The sequence below is a fragment of the Protomyctophum bolini genome (genome assembly GCF_963924005.1).
Source record: "Protomyctophum bolini genome assembly, chromosome: 16".
NCBI classification, from domain to species: domain Eukaryota; kingdom Metazoa; phylum Chordata; class Actinopteri; order Myctophiformes; family Myctophidae; genus Protomyctophum; species Protomyctophum bolini.
Window position 1 is genome coordinate 36,708,273 of NC_137877.1, and position 8,590 is coordinate 36,716,862.

The 8,590-nt window shown below is 46.9% G+C and overlaps 1 pseudogene across 1 annotated transcript in view; it reads left to right on the forward strand.

Annotated features, from left to right (window-relative positions):
- LOC308330948 overlaps window positions 1–8,590 on the forward strand; it is a 15,598-nt pseudogene that overhangs the window by 1,943 nt on the left and 5,065 nt on the right. The window contains exons 3-10 of the transcript XR_013966240.1: window positions 1,111–1,192; window positions 1,869–2,004; window positions 2,873–3,075; window positions 3,777–3,937; window positions 4,512–4,653; window positions 5,263–5,553; window positions 6,470–7,695; window positions 8,178–8,558. The product of XR_013966240.1 is annotated as an uncharacterized misc_RNA (transcript). The remainder of the gene's footprint in view (window positions 1–1,110; window positions 1,193–1,868; window positions 2,005–2,872; window positions 3,076–3,776; window positions 3,938–4,511; window positions 4,654–5,262; window positions 5,554–6,469; window positions 7,696–8,177; window positions 8,559–8,590) is intronic.

Sequence of the window (8,590 nt, forward strand, 5' to 3'; positions counted from 1 at the left end):
TTTCAGCTCTGACACTTATTTCAGACATGCTCTAGTATGTGCTATTAACTCATTTTGGATTTTATTTGTAAGTTTTTCTCCTCTGGTGAAATGCTGGAGTTTAAGCGATGGCAGGTTCTCAATCAAATCTGGTCACATAGGTTATGCTCTCATGTTCATAATCCTGTCAAATTTCGTCTTCAGCAAGACCGTGTTGACGATAGTTAGTTGCCATGTTAGCCTGGAATCCAGACTGATTCTCACTGAGAAGAGAGAGAGAGCTGAAAGTAGCAATCACTCTGGATTCCAGGCTACGAAACTGCTGTCATTCGGCACAACGGAACAGTTGTGCCAACAGTTGTCATTTGGCGCAATTTACACTACAGCTCAGCTGTCATCTGGCAACAACAGCCGATAGTCACATACTGTTATGCCGTTGCTTATGCTGTGATGCCACAGCTAATAAATCAGCCATTGAACAACAGCAAAGTAATGCTGAATACACAGTAAGTTGCCAGACATCAATACATGAGTTTTTCTTTTTTTTAACACAATCGGCACCGGGATTCCTTCAAAATAGAAGCTCTGGGGTGCTGGGAATGGGAAGACATGGCCGCTTTTACTCTGTAAAGCCCCCCCGATTCTGTTCCGGAAAAAAAAAAACTGAGATATTCTTTTGCTTGCTTACCTCGCTAAGAATCCGATAAAAGTCACTGATGCGTTCATATTTTTGAACGAGAGGCAGGTGAGAAGTCAGAAATGAAGAGCTTAGTTATATCCATCAGATCAAAACCACGGAGAGCTCCCTAGATTAGGACATACGAGGCATTCTTTCTGCAGCGGTAAACAAACAGGGAAGTGACCGGGACCGCGGGTGAACGAAGAGCGAAGCGTATGGTGGCCTTGGAGTCCCACTAAAAAAAAAAAAAAAAGCGAATATTCTGATATCATTGAAGATGTGCTATAGGACGTGTACACACGTCAAAGCACCCCGTCGGTTGGATTGCTTATGGCGTGTGTGGACATGTCGGCTGTACGGAGACTGTTAATGAAAATACAGTCATATGTGTTACTGACTGGGTGAATTTCAGATGATAACATTGTCTTTGTTTCCACTTGTGATTGTCGTAGGAGCTACTTTGAGCTGATGCTTTTCTTCAGCAAAGAGGAGTTTGTGGAAGCTCCCATGAAGGAAATCCTAGACTCCTTTCAGGTGAGTACGAACATGATATATCGTTGTTGTGCTTCTTGTCTCGGTCGAGACAGAGAGGTGGGGGCGGGAAACAGTGTTGATTTCGTCGACTAAAACTAAGTCGAAAAATGTTCGTCGACTACCTTTTCTCCACTGACGAAAACTATATGGAAACTAAATGAAAACTAAGCTATGATGACTAAAACTAAGACTAACATATACTGACAATTTTGTCAACAAATAAAAACTAGACTAAAATGTTAGGAAGGGACTAGTGATCCAGTATAAGTCATTTTACACTTGGTTGCATGCTGAAAATAACAGATCTACGCGTGACACGTTGTGAGCTTGTAGATTGGCTATTTTCAGCAAGTGTAAAATCAGTCATTACGACGGCATCAAGGCCCGCCAAAACACATTTTAGTCAACTAAATCGACTGTAGATTTAGTCGACTAAAATGTCATGACATTTAGTCGACTAAAACTAGCACTAACACTAACACATTCCAGGTGACTAAAATGTGACTAAAAAAGTATTCAAAAGACCGATGACTAAAACTAAAAATCTAAATTTGCTGCCAAAAACAACACTGGCTTCTTGTCGTCAGTCGTCTCGTCAAAGAGACGAGAAGGAAGAGAGAGAGAGAGAGGTGGTGCGGGGAAATTAATCGAGTCTTTTTGCGTTCACCCCCTGCAGGAATGTCACTTGCGGCTTCTGAGGCACCGGAATGTCTACCTGATGCAGGTGAGGCAGACCATCAAAGCTGGCGGCCCCTGGGAGAGTCCAGTTCTCCAGGGCATCATGAGAGCCACGTCCCTGACACAGACCCAGGGTAACGCTCGTCAACCCGCACACGCTACTACACTACACGCTTGAAACGAATTGCCTTAACCCATTTAAGTCTTCTAAATGCTGACAGTTTTCTGAAATACCTATGTTTCTACGTCAGTGGTGCTCAATATTTCATGTCGAGGACCCCAGAAATGTCAAGCTTTCCTTTTGCTTTAAGTAGCATGTGACGTGTCAAACTAGGGGGTTTTCTGAATCCATTCCAAGCATTAGTTTTGCACAAAATACACTCCTTGGGCTAAAAGCAGCCATAGCCACCACCAAAATGTGCTGACCTCATCACATTTGTCATGACGTCCATGGCCGTTCTTAGCCCAAGGAGTGTTTTTTTTTGTGCAAAACGAATGCTTGGAATGGATTCAGAATCATGAAAACCCCCTAGTTTGACATGTCACATGCTACTTAAAGCAAAAGGAAAGTTTGACATTTGTGCCTGCCATAGGATGTTAGGGCCACAAGAAACCCCTATTAAAAAAATTGCCCAATACTGACAGCCGGTCAGCAAGTGGATTCATGAATGTATATAGACAATATCTTAGGCCAATAAAAAAAAGACTATATACCAAATGAAATGTCCCACCCGTCCACCTCGGCTGCCGGACTATTATAGGGGTCCTTGACATGAAATAGTTTGAGCACCACTGACATAGAAACATTTGGATTTAGGATTTAGAAGCCATTTTCTTTTTAGAATCGGCCTCAGGTCTAAATGGGTTAATAAAGTTCCGCCTGCTTGCTAACCCCCCCCCCCCCTCCCAAAAAGGCCCCCTCATTCCCCCCACCCACCCCAATCATTGTCATAATGCATTGCTCTCTCTCTCTCTCTCTCTCTCTCTCTCTCCGTGTAACAGTGGACGAGTACCTCAGCTCTGAGGTGCCCGTGTTCCTTGAGCTGCGCGTTCGTTACCTGCAGGCGTGCGAGCGCGTGCAGGAGGCCATGGCGTTGACCAAGACGTGCCTGGAGCACAGCAAGGCCGGGAAACACCACTACTTCCACCAGGCGTATCTCATCTGCCTCTACAAGGCCTCGCTACACGAGCACTTACACAAGGAGGTCGGTACACCAATGCTACGTTAATTAAAAGCCATTTAGACCTGAGAAAATATTCAAAATGTCGGTGGTTCTCTAACTATTTCATGTCAAGGAGCCCCAACAATATATGTAATTGGCTGCTGACCCCCCCCCCCCCCCCCCCAGAAGCAAAGATTTGAGTTAAAAACGTTGGCTCTGAAAAAATATATATTCAAAGATTTGCACCACATTTTCATGATTTTTCAAAAAATAGCAGCTCTACAAGCTCTACTGAGCTTGTAGATCTGCAATTTTTTTTCAACAGCTAAAGTGTAACATATAACACTTAAAACACCAAACAGGGTTCCCATCCAGAATGGGTTAAAAAAAAAAAAAAACTGCGCTATCCGCACATGTTTCACACAAGATTTAATTTCCTTGCTAAATAGTTAGATTTTAAATCGTTGAATCGTGTATCGACCATAATGAACCGATATGTATCGTCGACCATGTATCGGTGATGCGTATCTTATCGCTGATATAAAGTGTTCGTTTATACACCCCCCTCTAGTATCATGTGTATCTTATCGCTGATATAAAGTGTTCGTTTATAACACCCCCCTCTAGTATCATGTGTATCTTATCGCTGATATAAAGTGTTCGTTTATAACACCCCCCTCTAGTATCATGTGTATCTTATCGCTGATATAAAGTGTTCGTTTATAACACCCCCCCCCTCTTAGTATCATGCGTATCTCAATGCTCACATGGCCGAGCTGGACGGCCGCGATGCCGTGGAGATCATCTGCAACACGGAGAGTGTGGAGAAAGGCGACGTGCTGCTGTCCATGTCTAGAGCCTTCCTCAGCCAGCAGCTCCACAATGGAGACATGTACTACATCTGGTTAGTCCCAACACACACACACACACACACACACACACCAGTGTTGTTTTTGGCAGAAAAAAAATGATTTTAGTTTACTCTAGTCTCTTTAAAATAGTTTTCATTTCGAGTTTTCGTCACATTTTAGTCACCCGGAATGTTTCAGTGTTTAGTCTTAGTTTTAGTCGACTAAATGTCGTGAGATTTGAGTCGACTGAATCCACAGTTGATTTAGTCGACTAAAATGTATTTTGGCGGTGCCTTGATGCCGCCGACTGTTTTTTTTACACTTGTTGAAAATAGCCGCTCAGCGCGACGTGTTGTGAACTTTTAGATCGGCTATTTTCAGCGGCTATTTTTAAAGTAAACCAAGTGAAAAAAGGTAGTCGACGAACACTTTTCGTCTTAATTTTATTCGACAAAATCAACACTGACACACACACACACACACCACTACATTCCTCTATCATAATGATATTTGCCTTCACTGAAGGCAAATATGTAAATACATCCAAATATATGAAGGCCCTTCAGGGCAACTTCTTGGCCTGCGACTACAGAGGTTTCTCTCTCTCTTCCCCATCCACCCACCCAGGGACCTGGTGTTCATCTGGAGCAGACTACATCTAAGGGCCCATCCCTCCAGGCAGGGCTTCCTGGCCGACTGCCGCCAGATGGCGTCCTCTGCCTCCAACGTCCGCGCCATCTTCCCCTTCATCAAAGTGGTCACTGCAGAGGTGGGGGTCCCCAGGGTCGTGATCATTCAGGGGACGTGCAGAGAGGCAGGGGCTAAACTAAAATTTAGTTTTTAAGTCGTATTTTAGTCACCTGGAATGGTTTAGTGTTGAGTCTAGTTTTAGTCGACTAAATGTCGTCAGATTTTAGTCGACTAAAATGTATTTTGGCGGGCCTTGATGCTGTCTCAGTGGCTCATTTTAACCCATTCTGACCTGAGATCAGATTCTAAACATGTTTTCTACATCCTGACAGTTTTCCATTCTGACCTGAGATCATATTCTAAAAGTGTCTTCTACTTCCTGACAGTTTTCTGAAAAAGCCATGTTTCTATGTCAGTCGTTCTTCGGTTTTTCAAAACTAGCAGACAAAAATAGCAGACCTACAAGCTCGTACGAGCTGCGACGCGTGCTGCGACGCGTTGTGAGCTTGTAGATCTGCCGTTTTCAGCATGCAACCAAGTGTATAAAATGACTTACACTGGATCTCGTCCACATCGTCCCTTCCTAACATTTTAGTCTAGTTTTTAATCTGTCCAACCAATGACCAGTCTAAAGTAAAGTACAGCACCCGACAAAAACAACACTGGTTTCCGTGTGTTCCAACAACAGCTGGGTACCGACGGTGTCCAGTGCTGCGTGGAGCTCTGCGCCAGCGCCCTGCAGCAGTGCAGGCAGGCCTGCAGGCCGACCCCGAGGCCTTCTCCCTGGTGTGCAAGGCCGTGGCCTTCCTGCTGCCGGCGACCTGGAGGTGTGCCGCGCCGCCGCCCTGCTGGTGTTCTGCCAGGAGCGCAGCCTGGAGGCCTACAGGACGGTGTGCCTGCTCTACACGCACCCGACGAGGAGCTGCTGCACCCCTACGTCAGCCCCATCCCCACCAACGTCCGCTTCCACATGCTGCAGGTTGGAGAGGGGGGGATTATTATTGGGGCAACATTTGTTTCGTATTTTAACCCATTTTTTGACCTGAGATCAGATTCTAAAAAAATGTCTTCTACATCCTGACAGTTTTCTGAAAAAGCGATGTTTCTATGTCAGTCGTTCTTCGATTTTTCAAAAATAGCAGACCTACAAGCTCTATAACCTATGAGCTTGTAGATCTGCTATTTTTCAATGGCTAAAGCATTACTAATGCTAACATCAAAGGGGTTCCCACCCAAAATGGTTAATCCATTCTGGGCGGGAACCCCTTTTGGTGTTTTCATGTGTCTATGAGGTGACAGTACTTCATTAGACACCCTGGAGTCGTTGTTATGTGCAATGATGTATTCCCTTTGTATTTAGGTTTCTTCCTGGAGGCTGAACCCTTGACAGTCAAACGTGCCAATGAAAAAATCAGTAATATAGTGACACCACACTATCAGCCCCTCCCCTAACCCCTCCCCTTTATCATACAACTACAGCTGTGGGTGTGGCTTAAGTTCAGGTGGATCGCCAGCCCATCACCACCCACCAGGCATACTTGATGAACGGGTGGGGGTGCCCACATAAAAATGACATTTTAACAAATACTGTACACTTTTTTTTTTGTTGAAAAAAATCTTCCTCCTTTATATAACAAAAAGACCTGATGATCATGTTTAGGGTGGAAATCATGGCACTCCATCTTTAAGCATTATGTTATACTTTACCTATTGAGAAATAGCAGATCTACAAGCTCATAGCACGGCAAAGAGTGCCGCGTTACAAGCTTTAGGTGGTCTCGACTACAACACAAGTGTGTGTGTGTTTGTGTGTGTGTGTGCGCGTGGTGGAATAATAAGCGTGTTTTATGTAATGATCCAACATTGCACCTTTTTCTCCTATTTTGCTCCACCAGATACTGAAAGAGGGCCTGTGTTTTGACCCAGAGTTCTGAACCTCCTGACCCTCAGGACCCACTGCTTGGAGCTGTTCAGCGACAAGGCCCTGAAGGCCGCCGTGCTGAGCGAGATGGAGGCGGAACGGGTGGAGAAGGAACACGACGAAGAACAACAACAACAACGGCCCGGTGAACCGTGCCCTCTGCACGCCACGCACTCGCCCCAAAGAACGGTCCCGTTGCACTCTCACGCCGCGTCCGTCCGCGCGGCAAAGCCGTCCGAGGCGGCGCATCGGACGGGAAACGTCGTGTCCGACTCGGGCGCTCCTCGAGTGAAGAGGAGCTACAAGAAGAGAACGGAACAGAAGAGAGCCCCGCCTCCTCCGTCGGACGACGAGGCGGACGTCAGCGACGACCCGGAGATCAAGTTCTACGGCGCTCAGTTCAAGCCCTCGCCGCTGGCTAATAATTCCCAGTACTCGCTGAGACGCAAATACACCAGAATAGAAAGCTCTGCTGCTGCTGCCGCCCCCGTCAAATGCCCTCCCAACCGCCAGAGGGAGTACTTGTCTCGGTGCGTGAAGAACAACATTCTGAAAAGGAAAGGTCGCAAGAAGCGGTGGCTGCAGGGGGCCCCGTGTCGGAGTCGGCGCCTCAGGGCCTCACGGAGACAACGGTCAAGGTCAAGGGGAAGAGGGGGAGGAAAAGGAAGACTTTTTTGCAGAGATTCGAACTCTCTTACCCGGAGAACGAAGTTCCTCTCGAAGAGGAGGATCGTGGATCACGGACGAGATGGATACGGACGGCGGAGGCAGGATGAGGTAAATCATGAAATAAATAATGCACTTACACGTGAAAGGATCGAAGAACTCGCGGAGGAAAGACTCGGGAGCGACGTGGACGCGGTCGACGACAAGAGCCCTCTCGGAGAACGTGTGAACCGAGCGGCGCCTCGCGCGGAGGTCGACCTGACGCCTCGTGAAGACCGTCCTCCCGGCGAGCCGCCGGAGCTTCCCGCCCACAGCGCCGCTGAGAGTGGCGAGCTAGCCTTTGAGCTGTCGGGCTGTCCGATAGAACTGTTCCACAACTACGCCCTTAATTCCAAAAAGCCTGACGCCGAAACGCTACAACAACCCCCGCGGTCCACAGAGGAGGAGGAGGAGGAGGCACATGCACAGAATGGTGACGCGCAGCTGGAGGAGAAGCCCCTGGTGGAGACGATGAAGGGTTACATCCTCAGGTGGGTTGGCTCAATTCCTCTGCCTGTACTGAAAGGTCCAAATCAAATCAAACTTTTATTTATGAAGCACATTTAAAAACAAGGTTGAGACAAACAATGCGTCAACGGGCGCCCGTCTGGGTGCAGAAAGTATTTTGTGGATCGTTTTAAAACACATTCGAGGATCAAGGTGATGTTATGGCTTCCGTAACTAATGTTGACGGGACAAAAATACATTTTGAGCCGACATGCTCATCAGACTGTAACTAATGGCATAGTAAATTCAAAGGAATGCCCTTCTTGAACCTAGCCCAATAATATACTTTGTTAATTCGGTGTGTGAACTAGATGTATTGCTCAGTAGAGTGCATACCTCTGCAAACAAAGTTAATGAGGGTCAATTCAGTGTAGCCCACACCCACCATGGATTAATTCGAAGGTAACAACACATTTGTGTCGTCGTATATCTTAATGTTTGAAAAAAAGGTTTTCTTTTCTTGGTTGCAGGTGAAAGTCAAGAAGTCATGGAAGGAGAAGATGCTCCAATCCCAGCGGTATTGCCACGTGACGCACCACTGCATCGTCTGCCAGAAGGACTTCAAGGGCCTGAACGTGCTGCGGCACGCCCTCGCCCACCTGAAGAAGAACAAACTCCGCTGTATCCTCTGCGGTAAATGGTTCCGGCAAGCTTCCGTTCGCCAAGAACCACATCATGGATCACATCGACACCATGTGCAAGGACAACGACCACCCCCCGGCGAAAAGGAAAAGGGGGGGAAACAACTCGACAACAGGGACAGACCCGTCAAAAAGGACGTGGAGAAACTCGACGACAATGGCCAACCGAGTGGCGAGGACGGTCCGAGTGGAAACGAGCCGGACGCCGAGGTGACCGAGGTCAACGGAGCGGAAATGGATTC